This window comes from Mesoplodon bidens (genome assembly GCF_964165515.1).
Source record: "Mesoplodon bidens genome assembly, chromosome: 11".
Lineage (NCBI taxonomy): Eukaryota > Metazoa > Chordata > Mammalia > Artiodactyla > Ziphiidae > Mesoplodon > Mesoplodon bidens.
Window position 1 is genome coordinate 19,171,068 of NC_138167.1, and position 25,774 is coordinate 19,196,841.

A 25,774-nucleotide genomic window follows, 5' to 3' on the forward strand; every position below is an offset into this window, starting at 1 on the left:
AAATTCTGTCTACTAAACAAATTAGCAAGCTCATCAATATCTGCACGGCATTTACCTTCTGCGGCAACAGCTGCTGCAAAATCACGATGCTGACTTTTTGGGTTGTGGTCTTGCTCATGGGACACACTTATAGGCCAAGCAGGGTCAAAGATAACAGAATGACAACCAATATTATAGGAAACGGTGTTGTAAGGGCTTGGAAGATAAACAGCTTGGGAATCCCCTACTGAGTCTACCGCTAGCCCCTGTCCCTCCCCCAATAACTGGATGTTTGCATGATGAGATGTGAAAAGTTCATTCTTGTGCTAGTAATTAACTGTAAAACTTCCAATAAAGACATTAAGTGATTAAACAGAAACTTGTGAGATACTTAATCTTATATCTGGATTATGTTTTAAAACATGATCTTTTTCATGAAAACTAGTATTCAGTATGGAAATTATATTTTAAAATGGCAAAAATCTTCTATTCTTCATAAAATTATGATACGATTCTATTTTCTATTGTAGCATAAGAGAAATTTTGTCTCTCATCTTCAAAGAAGAAAGAAGAGATAGGACCAAATACAACATATGCAATACAACAAATGCATCTTTCCCTAAAAGTTTCAAATGAAAATAGCAAAGGAGGAAAGAAAGGGCCTTTATGATTAATTTTACAGGCAATGGTCTCCAGGCACTTACATGAAGTTAAGGATGGCAAAATATTCTTTTTTTTCCTAAATAACTTTCTTTTTAATTTTGTTTTATTTATTTATTTTTATACAGCAGGTTCTTATTAGTTATCTATTTTATACATATTAGTGTATATCCCATATTAGTGGGATTAGTGTCAATCCCAATCTCCCAATTCATCCCACCACCACCCCTTTCCCCCCTTGGTGTCCATACGTTTGTTCTCTACATCTGTGTCTCTATTTCTGCCTTGCAAACCAGTTCATCTGTACCATTTTTCTAAATTCCACATATATGTGTTAATATACGATATTTGTTTTTCTCTTTCTGACTTACCTCACTCTGTATGACAGTCTCTAGGTCCAAAATATTCTTAAAACATCACAATAGTATTTCAGAACTGAGACTCTGACCACCATCAATTAATTAGGGGAAAGGTGACTGGAAGAAAATGGGAGACACAGCATACTGCCTGAGTCTATTTCAAGCATTTTCTCATGAGGGCCCTGAAATTCTTCAAAGTGTGTTTTATCACTTACAACAAGAGAAACCCTGCATCTCTCTCTGGTGAATCATGCCTGTTCGTACCAAGTGGCAACAAAGGGTAGAGACATCCCAAGAGAAGGCAAGTCTATACTCACCTGAGAAAGAAAAAGAGAACGTCATCAAGACCCTTACTGCAACTGAGAGAAGCCAAGACACAAGACAGAGAAGTGCTAGGTACAGATCAGCTTCCCACTCGCCTTCAGCAAATTCTACTGATTTCAATCATCTGTGCAGAGGCTGCTTCCCAAGCCTTATTTGTGCAGGAATGCCACTCCCACTGGCATTGCCATTCCTGGCTGACATCTGTTGACTGTCCAGACCAAGCTGAAGAAGTGGCAACTACTGGGGAGAGATGTCAAGGTCCTTGTCATTTTAAGAGGTCTCCCAGAGCAGGTGTGGTTATTCCCACCTTTCCTCTGCTCTCAAGCATCAGGTACCTACCTTATTAAGGTACTCACCAAGCTGTACAACTGATATTTGTACAAGTGGCAGTATCCCTATCAGACTATGAGAAAACATGTGCAATTCTTTTGGGAACACATCTGGAATGGTAAGTACTTGAAAGAGCTGATCAGTGTTCATTAAGGTGTGAGCAAAAGGGTGTCCTCTTGTTCACATTTCCCTGAAGTTAAAAATGAAGATGAGGGCTTCCCTGGTGGCGCAGTGGTTGAGAGTCCGCCTACCGATGCAGGGGACACGGATTCGTGCCCCGGTCTGGGAAGATCCCACATGCCGTGGAGCGGCTGGGCCCGTAAGCCATGGCCGCTGAGCCTGAGCTTCCGGAGCCTGTGCTCCGCAACGGGAGAGGCCACAACAGGGAGAGGCCCGCGTACCACAAAAAAAAAAAAAATGAAGATGAAAACACAGTAGATGTGCATTACGGCAAACAATAAAAAAAGTATTTTTATTTTTTTGCAACCACAATATTCTTACTGGCTTTCTACAGAAGTCTAGAGTATTTTTTTTTTTACAAATTATGACAAACGTTTTCACTAGATGGTGGGCTTCCAGAGGCCAGAGATAATTTTCTCTCCCCTAAAATAAAGCTTGATGATCTCACAGATTCTCAATAAATGCCTATTGATTAATGAGTATTCTACTAAGGCCAGCTAGATATTGATGATTCTCCCATTTTTCTTCCTGTTACTCACTATACCTTTCCTTAAAAAGAAACTTGTTTTAAATGGTCAGGCCCTTTCTTCTTCAGTGAATAAGAGCTTTATCTAAAATGTACCACCACAGGGGTGGGGACTGCAGGGATATTCACTCAGGCACAGAGGCTGGAGGATGAGAACAGAAAACACAGAACTAGATTTTTTTTAAAAAGAGCTACTATTTTGTCAGCAGCCTCAGGTCTTTGGAACCCAGAAGCCACAAATCAGTATCTGGTATCAGCCTTCTACAAGGCTTAATCAAAGGAAATTTTAAGAGAAGAGCCATTTAGAAATAAGAGTATTAATGGTGACTTAAAGAAAGTAGAAATAATTGGCAAAAAAAAAAAATTCTTTCCCTTTTGCTCTCTGATTTTCTGTGTGACTTCAGGTGTATGAGAAAGTCCTCTGTGCTTGACTTTCCTTATCTATGAAGCTGGTGGGGAAACCACTGAACTCCACTGTCAGTAATTCTAATAGGAATTAAGTTAAATATTTCTACATTTTGTGACCCTTAAAATTCCCAGAGGATGGCTAGCATGGTGAAATAATACTATAGCATCCTCCTTATGGAAATAAACCATCAATAATGTGTATTCAGGACTGTTATCTCTTTCATTACCTATTCCAGGGTGCTGGAAAGAAGTAACTTGTGTTATTTTGTGGACCCTGACAAAAGCAGGGCTGGTATCTTGTCAGCCCTGCTGGTACCTTGTCACACTTCTGCTTCTAATCTTCCAGAACTCTCAAGCTGAAAACCACTTTCAAACAGGGATTTCCTGGGTACCGTTAGCACTGACATCAAACCTTCAGTTCAAAGGTCACATCTTCTCTCCCACTCCCCTGCCTTCTGGGTCCGGCCTGCCCTCACTGAACGAAATGCCCTCTTTATCTCAAAGAAGTACAGGCTGCTATGAGAAGGAGTCTGGGGAGGGAGGTTACTGACTGCAATTGTTTGGAAGATTCTCATAACTGCAGCAAGGGATCCATCCTCTCGTGTCACCTAAGTTGGAAAATGGGTCAGACATAATGCATTTGGTTAAGTGTCTAAACTGAAAAGGTGCTATTTTATTTTAAACGGCATAGTCTTTACAAAGGCTAAGGTTACTGGTGCAATGCTCTCTCATTTTAAAACGTATCAGGGACATGCCCTCCGAGGGTCAGGCTTTCATTTGCTGATGTTAATTCTCAGCTGCCTGCTTCTCGTCCTTCATTGTACCCTGTGTCTTAGCTGGGCACGCTCCTGATTCCCTGCTACATCCAGACAGTCCATGTAAATAGTGTTTATATTAAGGAAGTCATGTTCAGTGTGACTGGAGCACACAGAAACTGATGTTGTTGTCACCTTAGATTAAGCTCTTATTTTAGTAAAGGAGGCAATTGGAGCAGGCGGCTGAGTGGCCGAATGAAATATTCAGCTCATTTCATTTAGAGCTGCCTGGTTTCTATTGTTCATGGTGGCAAGTCTAGTTAACCATGTTGGTGCCGGCACGCAGCGGCCCCGGCTCGCTCACGCATCCTCCAGCGAACACTTTTTAAGTCATCCATCAACACACCTAGAAGTAATCAGGTGAACCATGTAGGCACAGTCACCCCGGATGCACCTCTGTGAACTGTCCATTTGTGTGCTCAGACTGGATGCTTTCGGGCTTCCCTGGTGGCGTAGTGGTTGAGAGTCCGCCTGCCGATGCAGGGGACACGGGTCCGTGCCCCGGTCCAGGAAGATCCCACATGCCGCGGAGCGGCTGGGCCCGTGAGCCATGGCCACTGAGCCTGCGCGTCCGGAGCCTGTGCACCAACGGGAGAGGCCACAACAGTGGGAGGCCCACGTACCACAAAAAAAAAAAAAAAAAAAAAAAAAAAATGGATTCTTTCAAGGTGTGTGCAGAGTCTGCCTCAATTTCTAGGTACAGCTGGAAGATGGGTGAGCACAAAGATACTTAGGACACCGGGTTTTTGTGAGTCAGCTAAACTTTTAAAATGTAATTAATGTGTTTACCAAAGGAAGAGGTTGGGCTTAACTCCTTGAAACATGTTAACTACTGCCCTGAGACAAGGAGCTGTTGAAAACACAGGTAGACACCATTGTCCCAAAACAATGCACTAGCTACATAAATTATTGTTTGAAACTTATTATTTGGAAGGACTTAGATATAGAGAGCCTTAATAGTACTTTTTTTTTTTTTTTTTCCGGTACGCGGGCCTCTCACTATTGTGGCCTCTCCCGTTGCGGAGCACAGGCTCCGGACGTGCAGGCTCAGCAACCATGGCTCACGGGCCCAGCCGCTCCGCGGCACGTGGGATCTTCCCGGACCGGGGCACGAACCCGTGTCCCCTGCATCGGCAGGCGGACTCTCAACCACTGAGCCACCAGGGAAGCCCCTTCATAGTACTTTGCTACTTTCCTGGGAGTGCTAATTGTGTCCTGTCCATATTTTGGAATTTGAGGCACCTGTTCAGAGACTCTCCTACCATGACAATATAATCCAATCCCACCAAAAAGTCGGATTTCTCTTTCCTTCTCTCTCTCCCCATCTCCCTCTCCTCATCTCTCTCTTCCTTTCCCCATCTCTCTCGCTCTCTTTCTCTCCCCTACCTCCATCCTTCCTTTTTTTTTTTTTTTTTGACAACTTACACCAGAAAAGGTGGTTGCAGGAACTGATAAAGTAAATATTATTTTCATATATCAAATTCCTGGTTAAGTTTTTCACCCGTAAAAAAAATGCTCTATAGATAAATGATTTCATCACTTCAAAACCCTGAGAAGGTAGAAACTCTTCTTTGCTACAACTTACAATTTATAGAAACTCTTCTTAGCTATAATATTATAGATATTACCTAATGTCCATATAAAGTACCAGTCATCACTGAACAAAAATAACTAATTGTTATTATGGAGACTCATTCAACTCCAAAAACACAATGAGTGACAAATACATAGTAGGCTGTATGCTGGGCTAAAAGTAACCCTTAACTTCATGGTATCTAAATATTTAATAACTCTTCTGTGGATCCAGGTTTTGTGGGGACTGAGAGCTTATACAATTTTAGAAGAGAATACAAATTAAAATATTTAATTTAACATGAAAGTGAATATTTATTTACAGTGGAAAAATCCCAACAAATTATTACTTTAAAATGCTGAGAAATATCACAAACATCACAAAATCTGGGAAAAAAACATAACATTCATCTTAACTAGCTCCCCAACCACACCTCTCTAATGCTTTTCCCCTACAGTCATTGGCTACATACTCTGATTGCCTCTTTGTAAATATCACTTTCTATAGAGAAAATGGAAAGCTAATCCATTCTTTTATCTAGTATGTTTACTCAAATTGTTTTTTTAACTATTCACAATTGGGATTCAGAAAACATGCAACTGCACAACACAAGATACTTGCTGCCTGCATTACTGCTACGAGTTTCTGCCCTAAACACACAGATATTTGAGAAATTCTATTTATGTAATATTCATCCAAAAAGAAAAAATTGCATGATGCATTAATAATAGCATGTACTGCATTAGTCGTTAAATTCCTAACAGGAGAGAACTTCTATTGTGACTGGGCACTGATACAAACCATAGCCTCTATTTATAACATTATACATCTAATAACAAGAAAGTTTTCCACAGAGTAGCTTCTGGCTCTGTATGTTTCAAAGCTAGTTGCATTAGGTATCAGCACTGTAGGGACGTGTCCATAGGACAATACAGCCTCTGGCTCCGCACCTGTGTGTCACAAGGCTCTAGTAAATTGGCAAAGTGGAACATCATCAATAGCTCCACCACTATACATGGAAGTTTGCAAAGAACATACCTATATCCCACTTAATTTAAAATCACTGTATCCCCAGTGTGACTCCCCACCACCTCCACCAAAACAAAGTCATGGCCTCTCCAATGCCACTGCAAAACAGAAAAGGAATGGAGGGAGGTTACAGTGAAGGCACTGGTCACAAATGATTGCAGTTAAAACAGCTTAGATTGCAAATTCTACAAAATATATGATTATTTGAACACATTGCCTACAGGGTCTCTGAACTTGGGAAAGAACTCATAGGAGTGAAGGGTCCTGAAGCTTAGTTTTGCCTCTGGTGAAATAATTTACTTCTTTTCTGGTGGAACAAATGTTTTTCTAAATAATAAATATCAGATATTTGTCAATAATTGTGATTATAAATATCTATTAAAAGGATCTTATTTTAAGACACAGTGAGTACAATTGGTAATTAACAATAATTGAAGAATTCAGAAACCATACAAAAGAATAATGTTTGGAGCAAATTTTGTTTTTGTTAGTAACCATCTTCTAAAAAAATCAAAGCCCTTCTGCATCTAAAGTATAAAGAAAATGTGGAATTAAACAAAAAATTTTAAATTGTCACATATTTCAGCAGCTAAAAAACAAGATAATTGTTGAGAAGAGCATGCTGAGGTAGCCACTGGCAGGAAGACTGTGCAAATACACATTTGGAACCTTGTTTTCCAAAGACCCTATGGAAATAAATAAGAGAAGAAAGTAATTCCAAAATTTAATTTTGATGGAATTTTCTCTTGTGCTGACTCTCAGAAACATACAAATTGTAATCCAATAATACATTATCTCTAAAAATTACACATAGCTTGTGTGTGTTGTATAAATAGGTACAGCATATTTCTCCACTAAACAAAGTATTAAATCAAAATATTCTACGCACTAATAATGTAAGAAATTTTTCTATATTTTTTAATATGAGGTTTTCATATTGAGTTCATCCATTTGAATTATCTTTGAATATGCAGTAGAAAGATACTAATTCTGTGCACTCATATTGACTAAAAAGATAAAACATAAACTTGGAGTCCAACTGTCAGTTCTTAAATCCAACCCATAACTCAGCATAATTGTGAAAGTAACTAAACTTACCGAAGTTTTTACTGACTCCTCAAACTACTCATTAAGAGTTTAAGGGAAAATTGGTCTTAGATTTAGGAATCAAATTCCAGTTGAAATTTTGAGGTGGATATCCCAATCTCTAAAGTGGGCGAAAGGATCTGCTTATTAGCTTTTTAAATTTTCATGTCTTTCTATTTTGTTTCTTTTCTTCCTTCCTCCTCCTTTACCTTCTTGAAACCATAGGAACTGGGTGGTGCTGCCACAAGAATTCTTAGCAAATGAAATGTGAATTATAAAAAAATATTTCAAGACATCAAGTTTTTGAGGGAGGTAGAGGAAGAAATAAGACTTTTCAGAAAGTAGCTGAGCAAGAGCAAAGCTAAAGCCAAAGCACAAACCCTCAATGGTTAGAAGCAGACGTTAATGAACAGAACCAATTATAGTCAACTCAAAGTCAACAACAGGGAACATTTAAAATCATTCCAATACATATACCAACAGACCAAATTTGTACCTGCCAAGTCTAGTTTCCTGTTTCACTTCTCTGGTCTCTTAATCTAAACAGACAAAATGCTTCATTGTAATAGTATTGCTACCCCAAATATATCCTAAATTCCATTGGCTATAAAGAATAAAATGGCCCACATCACATACATGTAACACACACACACACACACACACACACATGCATTTTGATGAGTGTTTTGCAAGTTGTAGATTGCCAAAGGTTCAAATAAAGTATGCAACAGAAATGAAACTTATTATCAAACCAAATATTTTAACAGGAAAATGACATAAATGTCATTGTCTAAACCAGGAGTATGGCCTGTGATCCAAATCCAGCTCACTATCTATGAAACAAGAATGGTTTAATGAATGAACATTTATAATCAATTTGATGATAGAGAACATTAACACTAAACTACAATTAAGTGAAATGTCTCCCCTCCCAAAATAGAATTCAATTTTTCTCATTATAAGACTTCTATTATTAAAAATTTCCTCAATTATTACTATTATATTTTGAACTATGTCAATAAAAATTTTGTGGAAATTTTTTTCCTCTCTTGAAGTACTTACATAATATTCTCAATTTCGCCTACTAGCCTACAAAGCCTAAAATATTTACTATCTTGTCCTTATAAGAAAAAGTTTGCTGGCACCTGGTCTAAATCTAATCTACAAAACTGTTTTAGCCTCAAATATTTCTAGCTTTTATAATATAGGTATGTATGCATGCATTTAGAGTGTATAGTAATGACTGCTCTCATAAAAGACTTATGACTACCTCCTAATGCTTCCCAAATCACTACCAGAAAAAAACCACAATAACTACCCCTGAAAAAAAGATTCCTATGGAGAGCTCACAATAACAGATCACATTTATCTCACCTTATAGAAAAATGAAAAGGAGGTGCTGATTTTACCCAATAATTTAGTTTAAAAAAATTAAAATTATACTGTTCAATGCTAGTGGAAGTGAGGACAAGAAAACCCATGTCTACACTAACTATAGCAGTGTTAAATGGCACAGTCTATCTGGAAAGCAATTTGGTAACAGATAACAAAATGCATTAAAATACTTACACACTTTGATATAATAAATCAACTTTTGTAAATCCAAAAATGCGAAAACATACATACACATAAAGATGTTCAATAAACTGTTACTTTCAACAGTGACCTGACTCTAGCATTTTTTTTTTTTCTGTTAACAGCCTTACTATTAATCAAGTTATAGAAGGGAGAAAACTTGGCACTATCTTTTCCCTCCCACCAACAGAGCCAATAATTCCTCCCCCTCAGTCTTCCACATCTTTTTCTACTTCATCTCTACAGCTACAGTCTTGGTTTAAGAATCTGTCATCCCTCTTCTGGATTCCTTCAATATCATCTTGGGACTAGATCTGAAAAGTGAAGCCTAAGCTTATACAATTTGGGGGCTCTTTAAAGAAAAAGAAGGTAAAATTGTGGATACAAAATGTGTGTTACCAATGCTACCCAACATTAAGAGAAGCATAACAGAGGGGTAGTAAATATTACAGAAAGGGGAAGCATTCATAATAAACTGAAGTTAAAAACTCATACTCTTGGCAAATTTTATAAAAACACAGGACCACAAGAACACGTTTTACAGTCTCCCCCAAAATATTGCTAGAGGCCCATGCAAGCCAAGCGGTTTTTATTTAGGCTTTATTTCAGCTTCTTGGTATATCTCACTCCTTACCAAACCCTTAGCTCCTGAGGGTCGCAGTTTCTAAGCTGTCCATCCAATCATATTGCTGATAAACAATTTTTCTAAAATAAAATTCTAAACATATCCCTTCCCTACTTGAAAATCTTTCTTGCCAGTAGTATAATTGGAACAAATCCTTCCATGATATCACCTCCACCTACTTCTCCAACCTCATTTTCTGTGGTTCCAGATGTGCTGCATTATTTAAAGTTCCTTATGATGTTATTTCAGCAGATGTTCTTTCCTCTAACTGAAGTGTATTTTCTTCTCTTTTCTGGCTAACAGATTTCTTCTAATGTTTCTGTCCCAACTTACATGTTAAAGTCTTCCTGGACCTGACAATAGAGTTGATAGCAAGTTCTTTGGCCCACTCTCCTCCAGTATTATACTTATGACCTATTATAAGGACTCATCCGTGGTGTGTTTCCCCTGATAAATTAAAATCTCCTTCAAGGCAGAAACCCTGTCCTAGCCATCTTTATCTCCCAAGTGCCTGCATTAAGTGCTCAGTAATCCTTAGTTGATCAAATGAATGAAAAAGGAAGAGAAGTAAATATACCAAAAGATTACTGTTATTGCTTTTGGTCATTGGTATTGTTAGTAATTTTTTACCCTTATTTTAAAATATTTTTGCTATGTGGCTGTATTTGCTTTATAATGGGAGATCTAATTTATAATAAAATATTTCTTTGAGGCTTACTCTAATTTTCATTAGATCTGTTATCTAATTCTCTTAAAATTCTGCATACCTGTGCCAGGTTTATTTACATGGCCAACAGTGTACTTTACTTGAAATCATGCTTAGATTCCTGTACACAATTAGCTAAATAATATCATTAGTGCAGCTTCATTAAAGTGTATTTTTCTTAAATATTTCTCAGTACACATATTTCTCAGTAAGTGAGCATCTATTAGAGTTTTGGCAAGAAAAAGCTTATAATGGACTTATTTCCATAGGTATATATTTCAAGCACTAACTGAAAGGAATAATAAAAATGTTTTGCCATCTGGAATAGAACAGTGCTAAATACTACAAGACTCAAATTATGTTCATATGCATGAAGCCACGTTTCCAAATCACTATTACAATTTCTATCTTCCACATAGGATGCACTAAAGAATTGCTTTTATGAAGAAAATATCCAAAATAATCTGATAATTCTCCTAAATATAATCCTCATTGAAGCTGAACATATTTTATCCTTTTTCTTAGTAAAACTATCATTATCACTATCCAGTAAATGCCTGCGGGAACTTTATAGCAAACATTTTATTCTTTTCCTTTTGCATTATCTAAATATTTTGTTTTATTACATATTGTTTAAATATGCTCTACATAGAGTAGACCATGTACACACAGCATATTTAGATATGAATACAGGTCAAGAACACCAAAAATGCAAACCACAGGCCATAGCAATAACATCACCGAACTCACATTGACACCACTTTAGTAGTTTCAGAGCCAGTTGAATTCTTCATAATCTATACCTCTAGTTCAGGGATAACTTCATTTTCTAGCCTATGGTATGATGGTATTAGATTGAACCTCTCCACAAACATGTTCCTGTTCCTCCTTTGTGTTAAGACATTATTCTGAGTTCTTGTGATGGTATGATCTATGTCTAAGTCTGAACTCCTTTGTTGTGTGGATCCATGCCCCAGCCAGTCTGGTTTGGTTGTTTAAAGGAATAACAGCATTCTCCTCATTGCACAGGGCTGCGTGCAAGAGTCACCTGAGATGAAGTGCAGTACAGCAGAAAGAACATAACTTTAAAATCACACCATCATTGTATGGAATCCCCACAATGGCATTTCAAGGTCTGTGTGACGTTCAAGTTATCGAGCCTCTTTGAACCCTGGTGTTATGGGTTGAATTGTGTCCCATCCCAAATTCACATGTTGAAGTCCTAACTACCAGTAGAGTTTTGGCAAGAAAAAGCTTATAATGGACTTATTTCTAAAATGAAATTCTAAACATATCCCTTCCCCACTTGAAAATCTTTCTTGCCAGTAGTATAATTGGTACAAATCCTTCCATGATATCACCTCCACCTACTTCTCCAACCTCGTTTTCTGTGGTTCCAGATGTGCTGCATTATTTACAGTTCCTTATGATGTTATTTCAGCAGATGTTGCTGAAATGTGACATTTAAAAATAGGGTCATTGCAGATATAATTAGTTATGTTAAGATAAGGTCATTAGTGTGGGCCCTATTCCTATATAACTGGTGTTCTTAGAAAAAAGGGAAACTTGAACATAGAGCAGACACTCAGAGAGGAAAGACAGTGTGAAGAGACATGGAGAAGATGCCATCCACAAGCCAAGGAGAGGGGCCCAGAGCAGATCCTTCCTTCACAGCCCTCAGAAAGAACCAACCCTGCCAATACCTTGATTTCAGACTCCTATCCTCCAGAACTGTGAGACAATACATTTCTATTGTTTAAGCCACCCCATTTGTAGTACTTTGTTACAGCAGCCCTAGCAAACTAATACACCTGGTTTCCTCAAATGTCAAATCCTTAATATAAAGGATGCAGTGCCATTATAAGGGTTAAAAATCACATCATAGATACTCAAAAAAGGGCAGGCAATATTTTTTATCATATAGGGTATAATATTTGAAGTATTTTATTTCATTTCCTTGAATCTTGCTTCTTTCTCCATTCAGTCAGCCAAGTTGCTATACTCTACACTCAATTTTCATAAGAAAATTGTTGGCAGAGCAGGGAAGCATGGGGGAAGGAGGAATGTCAATTATTGGTCTTCGAGTTTCGAAAGCCTAAGACGCTCTGAGAAATTAGAATGATTCTCATGCATTGGAAACAGACTTAGAAGAGACCCTCCTATTTATTTACTAAGCTAAGAGCAGGTTTAGACACCTCTGAGTGGAGAATAAGGTAGTCAAGGCATGTACGGACATTAGTGAATCTAGAAGCCAAGTTGGGGGTGGGTGGCTGAAACTTTACCCTCTCCCCACCACCCTAACTCTTCCTAGTGGGGCTGGAATGACCAGATATTAGACTGGAAGATTCAACTGAGGCACCTTCATTGAACAGGCATGAAATCCCAAAGTAAAGGGCTAGATCAAAATCCAGATTTAAAAAAAAAAATCATAAGAACTGGTTGGATGGTTCTAAAAGCCAACCAGAGAATGTAAAGGATCAAAAGGATAGAGGAGGGGAAAAGCATTATGAAATGGTTCTTGGACTGAGCTGCTGCCCTATGGCAAGTCCCACCTCACCCCAAGCAAGAGGGATGGAAGGGACTATTTTCTCCCTCAAATCTTTAGAGGGGCTTCAAAGGAATAGTTTAGACAGCCTGGACTTTGGGAAACCCAATGGACTGCAGACTGGCTCCCACCTTGGAAATCGGGAGGACAAGAGGGTCAGGCTAGGAGCAGCTCTGGAATTTTAGAAGTACCCTCAACCCCTCCTGCCCTTGGAGGTTCATGAGATGCATGTTTTCATGAAGCTGGTGTGGGTCAGGGATGAGAGAGCCAGACTGAAGCCCAAGATGACCATCGCGAAGTATTCTTTTTTTTTTTTTCTTTTTTTTCTGCGGTACGCGGGCCTCTCACTGTTGTGGCCTCTCCCGTTGTGGAGCACAGGCTCCGGACGCGCAGGCTCAGCGGCCATGGCTCACGGGCCCAGCCGCTCCGCGGCATGTGGGATCTTCCCGGACCAGGGCACGAACCCGCGTCCCCTACATCGGCAGGCGGACTCTCAACCACTGCACCACCAGGGAAGCCCCGCGAAGTATTCTTGAGACACTAAATAAGAATTCCTGTGGGATGGATTAGCTGAAAACTAGGAGCTGAGTGGGAAGTGGACAGCTGAAGGAGAAGCCTTGTCCAAGTCAGGAGAGTTGAAGACAAATGGGTCCAGCAAGGGAAGCAACCAAAGTCCCCCAAAGTGGCCAAGTGACTATCAGTTTTAAACATCTGCCAGGCCCAGAAAGCTGGAGCCAGCTTAACATAGTACCAGTTCATGTAAGAAACAACCCTAAGCCACTCTTTTCCCTTTCCTTCCCATGTTCCAACCCCTAAGGATTTAGCAATAGCAGCTAGCAAATGGGGGAGGAGGTGACAGATAGAGAAAGAAAACAGCACACCCTCTCCCACTGCAATAGCCCAATCCAAAAAAATGGGCCTCAGAGAGAGGAGGAGAGATGATTTGATATTAAATGAACTTTGAAGCTACGATTATGGTCTGAGATTGGACATTCTAATTTCTGAATGTCTGTGATTTAAAGTGTGGATAGAAATATTTTTTCAAGCTAAGGGTAATCCCTATTAGGTATGGAGCCTACGTGAGACCTAAATTTCATCCAGAGGCATGGGAATACCCACCCCCATTCCCCAATTAATTTTAAAGAAACAACAAGAAAAAAAGGAAACGATTTCCTAAGTTGTGCTTGTTCGAAGTACTGTTACAGAGAGAAATCCCAAATATGTTGGTGGGAAATAATGGAGGGTGGAAAGGATTTTCTTTCTTGGATGGAGTCTGGACCTTGGAATTGACCAAGTGATATGTCCAGGTAGATGGACCTGACCAGATTTGCCAAGGACCTCCCACAATAGCATGACTCAGAAGCAACAGAACAAGAACCACGTGCTTCAGAGTGGCATGCAAGGAGCAAAGAGCTTTATGCCACTCCAGAGAGTTTCTTCCAGTTTAGCAGCAGCACACCATCATGTGCCCAGGAAGTATCTGGAAGAAGCCAAGAGAAGGAGAGAAGACCCTTGAAGGAAGACCAAAGTGTGCCTCAGCAATGGCTCACAAGTACTGACAAAGGATGAGAGGACAAACATGACTCATAGAGAGATGACAGCCTAGGAGCAGATATGTCACCCCTCACCCTCATAACCGTACCTAGAATTAGGATGCGACCTCAAATTGAGTCCACATGGTTAAATGAAGGGTTAAAATATAATTTAGATTTAACTATAGAAGAATAAATAGAATTTAGATTTAACTATAGAAGAATAGATTTAACTATAGGAGTGGGCAAGTTACATTCCTTGCACACTCAGTGTGTAGACACATACCTGCCACATGCGGGGAAGCTTGTCCAAGACTTCCGAGGATCCTCTTAAAGTGTGTCTTTACACTGTGAACTGAGTAACAAGCCTAGAAGAGAATTAGAGCTAAGTCACTTAGAGGCAGATTCACGGTGTGAGGACGTTGACTCCCAAATCTTAGCTGTTTGGGGAAATGCCAGAAGATTGTGATAAACTGAACCTGACAGAATACACAACATCCACTACCACAGAACTCTTAAATTCCATCTAGAAAGTTACAGACGCATAAGCAGAAGGAAAGAAAATAGAATGAATCAGCTTGTTTGGTTTGGTTTTGAAAATCAAATGCTCCAAATCCCAGAAGAAAACATAGAAAAGAGTAGGCATAGTAGGGAACTTAAGGTTTCTATACTAAAAACTTGGAATTTTTAAAAGCATCAAACCTGTTTCTAATGAGAGAAGACAAATAAATCCAAGTAAGGGAATAGATTGTGACAGGGGTGCTACTTTAGAGAGACTATTCAAGGAAAAATCCTCTCTGATAAGGTGACATATGAGCAGAGACGAGGATAAAGAGAGTAAGCCAGATGGAGGAACTTTCCAGGCCAAGGGAATAGCACGCACAAAGGTCCTGTAGTGAGAGCCTGCTGAGCATGTGCAGGTACAGCAAAAAGGCCACTGTGGCTGCAGCATGTATGTCAGGGGGAGACAAGTAGGACATGAATGATGTTGGAAAAGGCCAAGGAAAGCCTTTGAATTTTAAACTAGAAGCCATTAGAAAGTTGTGTTTTTTCTTTAATCAAATATTTTAGTTTGACATCATTGTAGATTTTCATGCATTTGGCAGAAGTAATACAGAGCCCTGTATCTTTTACCCTGTTTCCCCCAATGGTAACATCTTGCAAAGTTATAGTACAATATCAAAACCAAGATATTGACGTTGATACTTAAGATACAGAACATTTCCATCACCATAAGAGTCCCTCAGTTTGCCTTTTTATAGCCCTCCCATCCTATCTCCTTCTTAAACCCTGGAAACCACTAATGTACAAATTCTATAATTTTGTTATTTCAAGAATATTATACATGGGGCCTCCCTGGTGGCGCAGTGGTTGAGAGTCCGCCTGCCGATGCAGGGGACACAGGTTCGTGCCCCGGTCTGGAAAGATCCCACATGCTGCGGAGCGGCTGGGCCCGTGAGCCATGGCCGCTGAGCCTGCGCGTCCGGAGCCTGTGCTCCGCAACGGGAGAGGCCACAGCAGTGAGAGGCCCGTGTACTGCAAAAAAAAAAAAAAAAAAGAAAAAGAAAGAATATTATACAAACAAAATCATACGAGCAACACAATTCTCTGGAGATTCATCCAGGTTGATTCTCTGGAGATTCATCCAGGTTGATTCTCTGGAGATTCATCCAGGTTGCTGTGTGTATCAATAGTTCGTTCAGTCATATTGCTGAATAGTGTTCTACGGTCTGGATCATTTAACCATTCGCTCATTGAAGGGTACTGCTTTCTTTCTAGTTTGAGGTTATTATAAGTAAAGCTGCTATAAACATTTGTATACATGTTTTTGTGTGGGCATAAGTTTTCCTTTCTCTGAGATAAATGCCCAGGAGAGCAATTGCTGGGTTTTATGGTGGTTGTATGTAAAGTTTTCTTTAAAAACCTGTCAAACTGGTTTGCAAAATGGTTGTACCATTTTACAACCCCATTAGCAATGCATGAGTGAGCCAGTTTCTGCAATCCTTGCCATCATTTGGTGTTGTCACTATTTCTTATTGTAGCCCATTCTGCTTTTCTCTAATGGTTAATGATGTCAAACATCTTTTCATGTGCTTAGATGATATCTGTATATATCCTTTCCCAAGAAATGTTTCTTCATGTTTCTTGCTTATTTTCTGATTGGACTGTTTCATTTTTTATTTTAGAGTTTTGAAAGATTACACTCTTAATACCAATCCTTAATACAAGTCCAAATATATAGTTTGCAAATATTTTCTCCCACTCTGTATCTTGTCTTTTCATCTTCTTAACAGGGTCTTTCATGGAGCAAAAGTTTTCAATTTTGCTCAAGTCCGATTTATCAATTTTTTTATTTTATGAATCATGCTTTTGATATAAAGTCTAACAGTGCTTTGCCTAGCCCTGGGTCCTGAAGATTTTTCCTTTTTTTTTTTTTAACATCGTTATTGGAGTATAATTGCTTTACAATGGTGTGTTAGTTTCTGCTTTATAACAAGATTTTCCTTTTTTTTTCATAAAAATTTTATTTTTAAATTTTACATCTAAGTTCTCTATATACTTTGAGTTAATTTTTGTATAAGTTGTAAGACTTAGGTCAAGGTTCATTTTTTTGTTTATGGATGTTCAACTGCTCCAATGCCATTTGTTGAGAAGGCTATGTTTCCTCCATTGAACTGGTTTTGCACCTTTGTCAAAAATCAGTTTACATCTGTGTGGAGCAATTTCTGGGTTCTCCATTGTATTCCACTGATATATACTTGTATCCCTCTGCCAAGATCACATAGTCTTGATTACAGTAGCTATATGATAAATCCTGAAATTGGGTATATTAATTCTTCCCACTTTATTCTTCTATTTAAAAATTCTTCTAACTATTCTGATTCATTTGCCTTTTATAAAATTTTTAGAATAATGTGGTCTGTATCTACAAAAAAATCTTGCTGGAATTTTGATAGAAATTGTGTTAAACTTGTGTATCAGTTTGGAGAGAATTGATATGTTTGTTATGGTGAGTCTTCCAATCCATTAACATGGTATATGTATTTATTTAGATTTTCCATCAGTACTGTGTGGCTTTCAGCATACAAGTCCTATACATGTTTTGTTAGATTTATACCTAAGCATTTAAATTTTTGAGTGATTATAAATGGTATTGTGTTATCTTTGGTGTCTAGTTGTTCACTGTTATTACATAGGAATATAGTTGATTTTTATGTTTATCTTATATCCTACTACTTTGCTGAACTCACCTATTAATTTTGGAAGGTTTTTTTTTTAAGTTCCCTGGGATTTTCTACATAAACAATCATGTCACCTGCAAATAGGGACAATTTTATTTCTTCGATTCTGATCTCTATGCTTTTAATTTCCTTCTCTTGTCTTTTTGTACTGGCTGGAAATTCTAGCACGATATTAAATAAAATTGGTGAGTGCAAACATTCTTGACCTTGTTCCTGATCTGAAGAGAACTAATTGTCTTTCACCATTAAGAGTAATGTTAGTTACAGAATTTATGCAGTTTTTTTCAGATGCTTTATATCAAGTTGAGGAAGTTCTCTGTTCTTATTTTTCTGAGAATTTTTATCCTAAATGGGTGTTGAATTTTGTCAAGTGCTTTTTCAGCATGAATTGATACGATCATGTGATATTTCTTCTTTAGCTTGTTAACATGGTGAATTGCACAACAGTTTTGCAAGTACTGAACGAACCTTGATCCCTGGAATAAACCCTACTTGGTCATGGTATATATGTTATTTTATATATTGCTGAATTCTATTTGCTAATATTTTGTTAAGGATCTTTGTGTCTGTGTTCATGAGGGATATTTATCTCTAGTTTTCTTTTCTGTACTATCTTTACCAGGTTTTGGTATCTGGGTAATACCACTTTCATAAAATGAATGGGTTTCTGAAAATGATTGTGTAGAACTGATGTTACTTCTTTAAATGTTTGTTAGAATTCTCTAGTGAAGCCATCTGGGAGTGGAGTGTTTTTTTGGAAATGTTAAAATTGTTCAATTTCCTTAATAGTTATAGGGCTATTCAAATTATCTATTTAATATTGAGTGAGTTGTGGTAGTTTGTCATTTGAGGAGTTGGTTCATTTCATCTAAGTTGTCATTTATGTGTGTAGAATTGTTTCTAGTATCCCCTATTATCCATTTAATGTCTGCAGGGTCTGCAGTGATACACTTTTTTTCATTCTTCACACTGGTAATTTGTGTCTTATCTGTTTCTTCTTTGTCATTCTTGCTAAAGGTTTGTCTACTTTATCAATCTTTTCAAATAACTAGGCTTTTTTTGTTGATTATTTTTCTGTTTTCAATTTTATTAACTTTTGTTCTTAACATTATTATTTCCTTCCTTCTGCTTGCTTTGGGTATATTCAGCTCTTCTTTTTCTAGATTCTTGAAGTGTGAGGTAAGATTATTGATTAGAGACTTTTACTTTTTTCTAATGTATGCATTTAATGCTACAAACATACCTCTAAGCACTTCTTTACTTGTGACCCACAAATTTTGATGTTGTATTTTTTATTTTCATTCCATTCAATGTATTTTTTTATGTTCCTTGAGACTTCTTTTGTGACCCATAGATATATATAATGTATGTTACTGAATTTCCAAGTGTTCAGAGATTTACATGTTATCCATTATTGATTTCTAATTTGATTCCATGGTAGTCAAAGAATACATTCTTTATGATTTTAATTCTTTAAAATTTGTTGAGACTTGCTTTCTGACCCAGGATATGGTCTATCATGTTATATGTTCCATGGTTACATTAAAAGAATATGTGTTCTGTTGCTGTGGGGTGGAGTGTTCTGTGAGTAGCAATTAGAGTCTGCTGGTTACTGATGTTAGGTTTTCTATATTCTTGCTGAGTTTCTATCTAGTTTTCTATCAATTGATGAGGTAGGGGTGTTGAAGTCTTCAACTATATTTATAAATGTGTCTTTCTTTTTTCAAATATGTCATTTAGTGTACACTCAGTAATTTAGTGTACACACATTTAGTATTGTTGTGTCTTTTTGATGGAGCAACTCTTTTATCATTATAAAATATCCTTCTCTGTCACTAGTAATTTTCTTTGCTCCAAAGTCTACTGTATCTGATATTAATATAGCAACTCCTGCTTACTTTTTTTTTTTTTTTTTTGCGGTACGCGGGCCTCTCACTGCTGTGGGCTCTCCCGTTGTGGAGCACAGGCTCCGGAAGCTCAGGCTCAGCGGCCATGGCCCACGGGCCCAGCCGCTCCGCGGCATGTGGGATCCTCCCGGACCGGGGCACGAGCCCGTGTCCCCTGCATCGGCAGGCGGACTCTCAACCACTGCGCCACCAGGGAAGCCCCCTGCTTACTTTTTATTAATGTTTGCATGATACATTTTTATCCATTCTTTACTTTCAACCTGCCAACATTATTATATTCAAAGAGAATTTATAAACATACAGCATTGTAGTTGGGTGCTATTTTTTAATACACTCTAACAATCTGTCTTTTAATTGCTGTATTTAGACCATTTACATTTAATGTAATTATTCATGTTAGGCCTGAAGCCAGTAATTTTATTTTTTGTTGTCTTTTTTCATTTCTCTGTTTTCTTTTTCTTTCCTTCCTTCAACATTTTTTATAATTCAATTTTGATTTATCTGTAATGTCTCTTTGTTCAGCTTTTTTAGTGGTTGCTTTAGGTATGACATCAAATTACATAATTTATCACAGTCCGATGGTGTCATCATATTATCAGTTTGAGTAAAAGGTGTCATGAATCATGTCCTACTGAATATTTCTGCAAAAATGTGGGATTTGGTAAATCTAAACATCAGAATAAATGTAGCTATGTGACATACTGTCCTGTTTCCTCCCCCAACGCTCCTGTTTCCCCCCACTTAGAACTACATACACATTCATACCTCCACTAAAACGATAACTGATATGTGAATTGGAATTAGACAGGGGGAAGAAATACATCACTCTGATGTGAAACACCAATATTTCTGTCATTTGATGTATACTTTTTTGGATAGACAACTTTAAAGATAATGTTTAAGAGAATGTTTTCTAATACATTAAAATGAACAGAAATCTGAAAACTTTTTGAAGTCTGAACAAAATTTTCCTCTTATTTCATTTATCAAGAATGTGGACTAACAACCATTCATAATCTGTTACAATTTTAAGTAGGCTTAACAATTACCTAGGGTCTTGCTCACCTTTTACAGAAAATTCATTTCAGAGAGATGAAATTAACTCGCACATGGTCATGAGTGAGTCAGTGACAGAGTTGAGCCTAGAACTGAGGTCTGATGACAGAGAACCACACATTCAGGAATAAAAATATTAATTTTTATCTGTAGTATATGAACAGTCTGCTTGGGAATGCAGTTATGCTTCATTTCCTTAAGGAAGGCAAAAAAAGAACATGGCAGATGGAATATCATCACTCATCTGCATTGGAATTTAACCAAGACTCTGGGGTTTAAATGTACCCACGTGCCAAAAGTAGCAACTGGTAGCAAATAAATGGCCCAACAGTGGATATTATTGCAGGCACTGGCCCACAAGAAGTTCCCAACATGAAATTGTAAAAGCTAGCATGTCCTTTTCCATTGTGTATCAGTGAGTTTTTTCCCACCTAACCATGCTATCACAGAGGGGCATATTTGAAGGACACTAACGTATTTTCCATATTATGCGGTTTTTATTCAGTTTAGATGTAAAAATCCTTGAGCATATACAAAAGGGACAGTCCTCAATTCCCAAATATTTTTTATACTCCCCAATTCATTTTATGAAAGGTCAAACCTCTAGTTTGTAGCTCTTAGTGAGAGATTTCCTCTTTTAGTCATAAAATCTTCTATGATCCAAACTTTGGAAAAAATTCTTGCTCTACATCTCCCATTTATATTCACAGTCAGCTGCTATAATTAAATAATAGAGTTTCGTTTACTTGGGCTCAAATTCATGAAATTTTTTTATTTCTACTCATCTCATTTCTCTGAAACATCTCCCAGTATTATTATTATCCTTGAGCACACAAATACACAGATCTGTGAATCTATAATGAGGTCTTCCTATTTTTTTAGAATAGATTTTTGCTTTGATGAAATGTCTAAATTGCCTCCACTTAGATGCTATCTAAATATGAACAAATACCTGATCCTACTGAGAAAAAAAAATCATCTTTTAACAGCTGAACTCCTAGCCAAATATATGTATTATGTTTACTCCAGGGAAAAACTTGGTTCACAAGCTGACTTGGGTGTTCCTTGACCTGATGCCAGCAGATGATGAATGTGCTAATGGTCTGCACCAAAGTGAGAACTCAAATTCCCTTCCATTCAAGCCCAGCGGACTGGCCAAATGATAAAGCCCCGTTCAGCATCATGTACAGAGCCAGCCATCAGCCCTCCTCTCAACCAGTGGTGCCACATGTGCTGAGGAGCAGGACAAGAAGAACTGAAGGTGCTAAACACTCCAACAGGGAAGTATTTGAATCAGAAAGAAAAACTAAGCTATACAGCTGCCACTGTGTCTAACTCTTTAACCAGACAGAACTTCTACACGCCTAGACTTTTTTTCACAAGAGGAGAGGAAACTTGCAGAATTTGTATTCACACGTCCAATGTTGTGCTCTCACCACATGCCTATGAAACTCCCTTGTCAACAGAGCTTTTACCCTTGCCTTTTTCTCTTTTTCAGGATTTCTACTCCAAATCCCCAGCACTCTTAGAGCAGTGATCTCAGAGGCATTTCTATAGTTGATGCAAATTGTTTCTTTGTTTACCTCCTGGAGATGGGGTAGGAAAGGGAAAGAAGTGTAAAAGCTCCAAAGTGGCAGCTAAAACCAAACCAGCTAAAGAAAGCTCATAACATTTTCCACTAGTTTGCTGTGTAAATGCCCCCTGCTAATTTTGAAAAGCCTTTGTGATTTGTAAGATGAAAAAGTTAAATGGGTCAACTCCTATGCTAATGTTCATGGACTAAAGGTGAAGTTATACCTTTACCAGTGAAATCAGTAGGTGAACAGACCAAATACCTTCAATATAGACAGACTATGAACTGTTAATAGAAAAACAACCTATAAATACATTTTTCATTGTTAATAGGCCACATTTCTACATAAGAGGACTTGTTTTCCTTTCCAGCTACAGTACCATCAAGGATCAAATGTATACTATAAAATAACTGACATCTAGTTTGGATAAGATAACACATAATACTTTAATACTTTTTACAACACAAAGACATTATTCCTGATTAGAAGCAAAATCCTGAGAATATACTAAGTTCTAAATTCTGAAAACAGAGAGTAATCCCAAATTATCCCTTCAGCTGATATATTAAAGACTGAATGGATAAAGACAGAAGAACTACATACCAAACTGTGGATTAGGCTGGTAAACTTTGTTTCATCCTATAGCTCTTAGCCCAAACTGAAAGTGCAGAGTGAAAACGGTATTCAGGCCACCTCGATGAATAAGATGAAACTCCTGGTTCTGATATTAGTGTCATAGGCAGTTCAACTCATCTCTGAGTACTCAGTCAAACTAAATAACTCTATTGTTAAGCAATATCTGCAACATACTTTGTTAGATGATGGGTAAAAAACAAAGTCATTAAAACATATTAATAAAGAAGCTGTGATCTAACTACTTCAAAGACAGCAGATGATTTGACCTGAGTAGAAAATAATACTTAAAGTATTCAGAGGAAAGAGAAAAAAGAACCTCAGACTGGCCTGGTCACCAAAAGGCTTCATAGACATAGTATTGAGCTGAGTTTTGAGGAACAGGAAAGATCTGGAAAGTTGGAGGGAAGAACAGACAATATTCTAGGCATGGGTCTAGAAAAATATGGGGGATATGGGTTGCTAGAGCCCAGGACACTCTGACCTATAACAGAGGGCTAGGGAGGAGAAGCCATGGAAAGATGGCTTAATAAAAAGCTCAGTGCAGATGATAGCTCTTAAGGGCAAGTTTAATCATACTTCACAGATGTTGGTTTTCACTGAGCTCGTCTAGAGGTACAAAAGGATAACATTAGGTTGCTCATATAATCCACACTCAGTGAAATTTTAAAAATAATAAAAATCAGTGGGATTTTTGGAAAGATTTTTACCACCAAATCACACCTCTTTGGATACATTATATCAGATTGGGTTTTTTCCCTTTTTCTTTTCTTTTTTTTTTTTAATTTATTTATGTCATTTATTTTTTTATTTTTGGCTGTGTTGGGTCTTCATTGCTGCGCATGGGCTTTCTCTGGTTGCAGTGAGCGGGGGCCACTCCTAGCTGCGGCACGCAGGCCTCTTATTGTGGTGGCTTCTCCTGTTGCAAAGCACGGGCTCTAGGCACACAGGCTTCAGTAGTTGTGGCTCACGGGCCTCAGCAGCTGTGGCGCATGGGCTTAGTTGCTCCCCGGCATGTGGGATCTTCCTGGACCAGGGCTCGAACCCACGTCCCCTGCGTTGACAGGCGGATTCTTAACCACTGCACCACCAGAGAAGCCCTCCTTTTTCTTACTCCAACAGTAATTGCTCATTATTTTACTCACATGCTACAGCCAAACAAATGAACATACAAATGAACAAATAAGCCCTAAGGCATAATGTAACAGATAATGTGTTTTTCTCCTCAATATCCCTTCCTCAGCATGTAAGAGCAGTGCAGTATGAAGGATTGAGCCCAACTTCTGCAGTGGGTCCTGCAAATTTAAGGCAATCATGGTAATCCCATCCTCCTTTCCATTGATGGCTTGGTGAACCCACGCCTATACTAGTCTATGAATGGCATTCCCCTGGAAACATGGTTTGAATCCAGGAATGGACATATGACACAACGTGGGCCAGTGAAACATAAGTGACATTTGCTTCTGGGAAAACATTTCCTCACTTTTAAGAGAGAACCACCAAAAGAGATGGTCTCTTTCTCAAACTCTATGGTTGTCAGAGCTGGAACTGCAGATGTAGTTGGCTTTAAGAATAAAGCTGACGTACAGAGGAGGTCAGAGCTCAGGCAATTGCAGAGATAAGATGCTGAAAGCAATGGACAAATTCAACCCAATAATCTGCCCTACCTCTAATGTCTGACTATGTGAGATACCATCTTTCTTATTATTAAATTTTGTTGGGCTTTTTTTTAAAAACTACCCTAATTTCTTTAAAAATACTCCATGACACTTGTGCGTCATTCACAAATGGCTGTGATCCAATAATATATCTAATTTCATGGCCCTCTGGTTAGTCTTAGAGCCTCCAGAAGACTTGAAAAAGTGGAAGCAGGACAGGTAAATAGGAGGAAGGGAGGTTCTATATGTATCTGAAAGCACAAATCCAGGTGATCCATTTCAGATGGGCAGAACACCATCCTTCGAAAAGATGGAGTAGTTAGTTGTCAGAGTCACCCAGATTGGTCCAGGCATTCTTGTCAAATGAGGGCACAAAAAAATTATACATAACCAAGGTTCTAACAAACCCAAAAAGTTGAGATTTTACAACTCCACCCTTCCTCTTTCCTCCTACACAGCTGCTAAGAGTAGGGGCATTTTATTCCCTGGTCATATTAGTGAAGAGTTCCTTATGATGAGGCCCAGCCCGTAAAGGGTTTTCTGAAAAAGCGAATGTTATAAACTCTGTAACTTTCTATATTTCATTGCCAAACAATGTTGTGGGCTGCAGTTTCCAGGACTACAATTAACCGTTTAAGCCAACTATGATATGGGCTATATTGTCTCAGCAAAATGATCATGTTTACTCCCTTATTTTTTTCACTCCCTCACTTAAAAAATAATTTTAAATGCTTAACTACAGAAATATATAAGTAATATAATGTATATAACAACTTCTGAGGAAATTACAGCAGCAGATAAATATTGGTAAATGGTGATCAAGATGAAGCAATTAAGCTAAAATAATGAAAGCAAAACTCTATGTATAAGAGTCTGTAGAAACAGTAACTTGTAGCAGATTTGATCACCACTATCCAAAGGAGAGCCAAATATGAATACAAACTTGTGAAAGAAGACTCTGCCCAAAGTATTAAGCCAAAGAAATAATAAGATCAGAAACATTTTAAATGTATACATTGTGATTGGTAGCTAGAAGATGATACTCTTCCATGGTTGAAATATGGCTCTCTAAAAATATTAGTAAAACTTCTGATAGACCTCACATATATTCTAAGTGCATAAAATAGCACTGTCTGTTTAGGCCTATAAATAATGACCAAATCAGTAGAAATGAACATACCTAGTGCTCAAAACACAAGACTGCTTAGAGAAGTAGATGAGGGCAGTATATGTACAAAATGCAGAACATCTTGACACACCAGATAGCAAGGAAGCTATCAAAGATGACAACAGTTATGTCAAAAGTACTCAGAAGCCAATTCGAAGTGGTTTCCCTTGGTCAAAAATGAGACAATCTGAGTTTCAAAAAGGGTGAGAATTGCAATTGATCAAGTTCATCAAGTATGCTTAAATTCTTGAGTTCACGATGATATTTAAAAGAAATTACTTGGT

General features: G+C 38.0%; 1 protein-coding gene across 3 annotated transcripts in view; it reads right to left on the minus strand.

Moving 5' to 3' along the window:
* SOX5 (SRY-box transcription factor 5) overlaps positions 1-25,774 on the minus strand; it is a 1,022,130-nt gene that overhangs the window by 872,309 nt on the left and 124,047 nt on the right. For 2 of the 3 annotated variants that reach the window (XM_081248196.1, XM_081248195.1), the window contains exon 2: positions 14,539-14,620. The exons of the other annotated variant lie outside the window; for it this stretch is intronic. The gene's annotated coding sequence lies outside the window, so the exon portion shown is untranslated. The remainder of the gene's footprint in view (positions 1-14,538; positions 14,621-25,774) is intronic. 3 annotated transcript variants of the gene reach the window in all.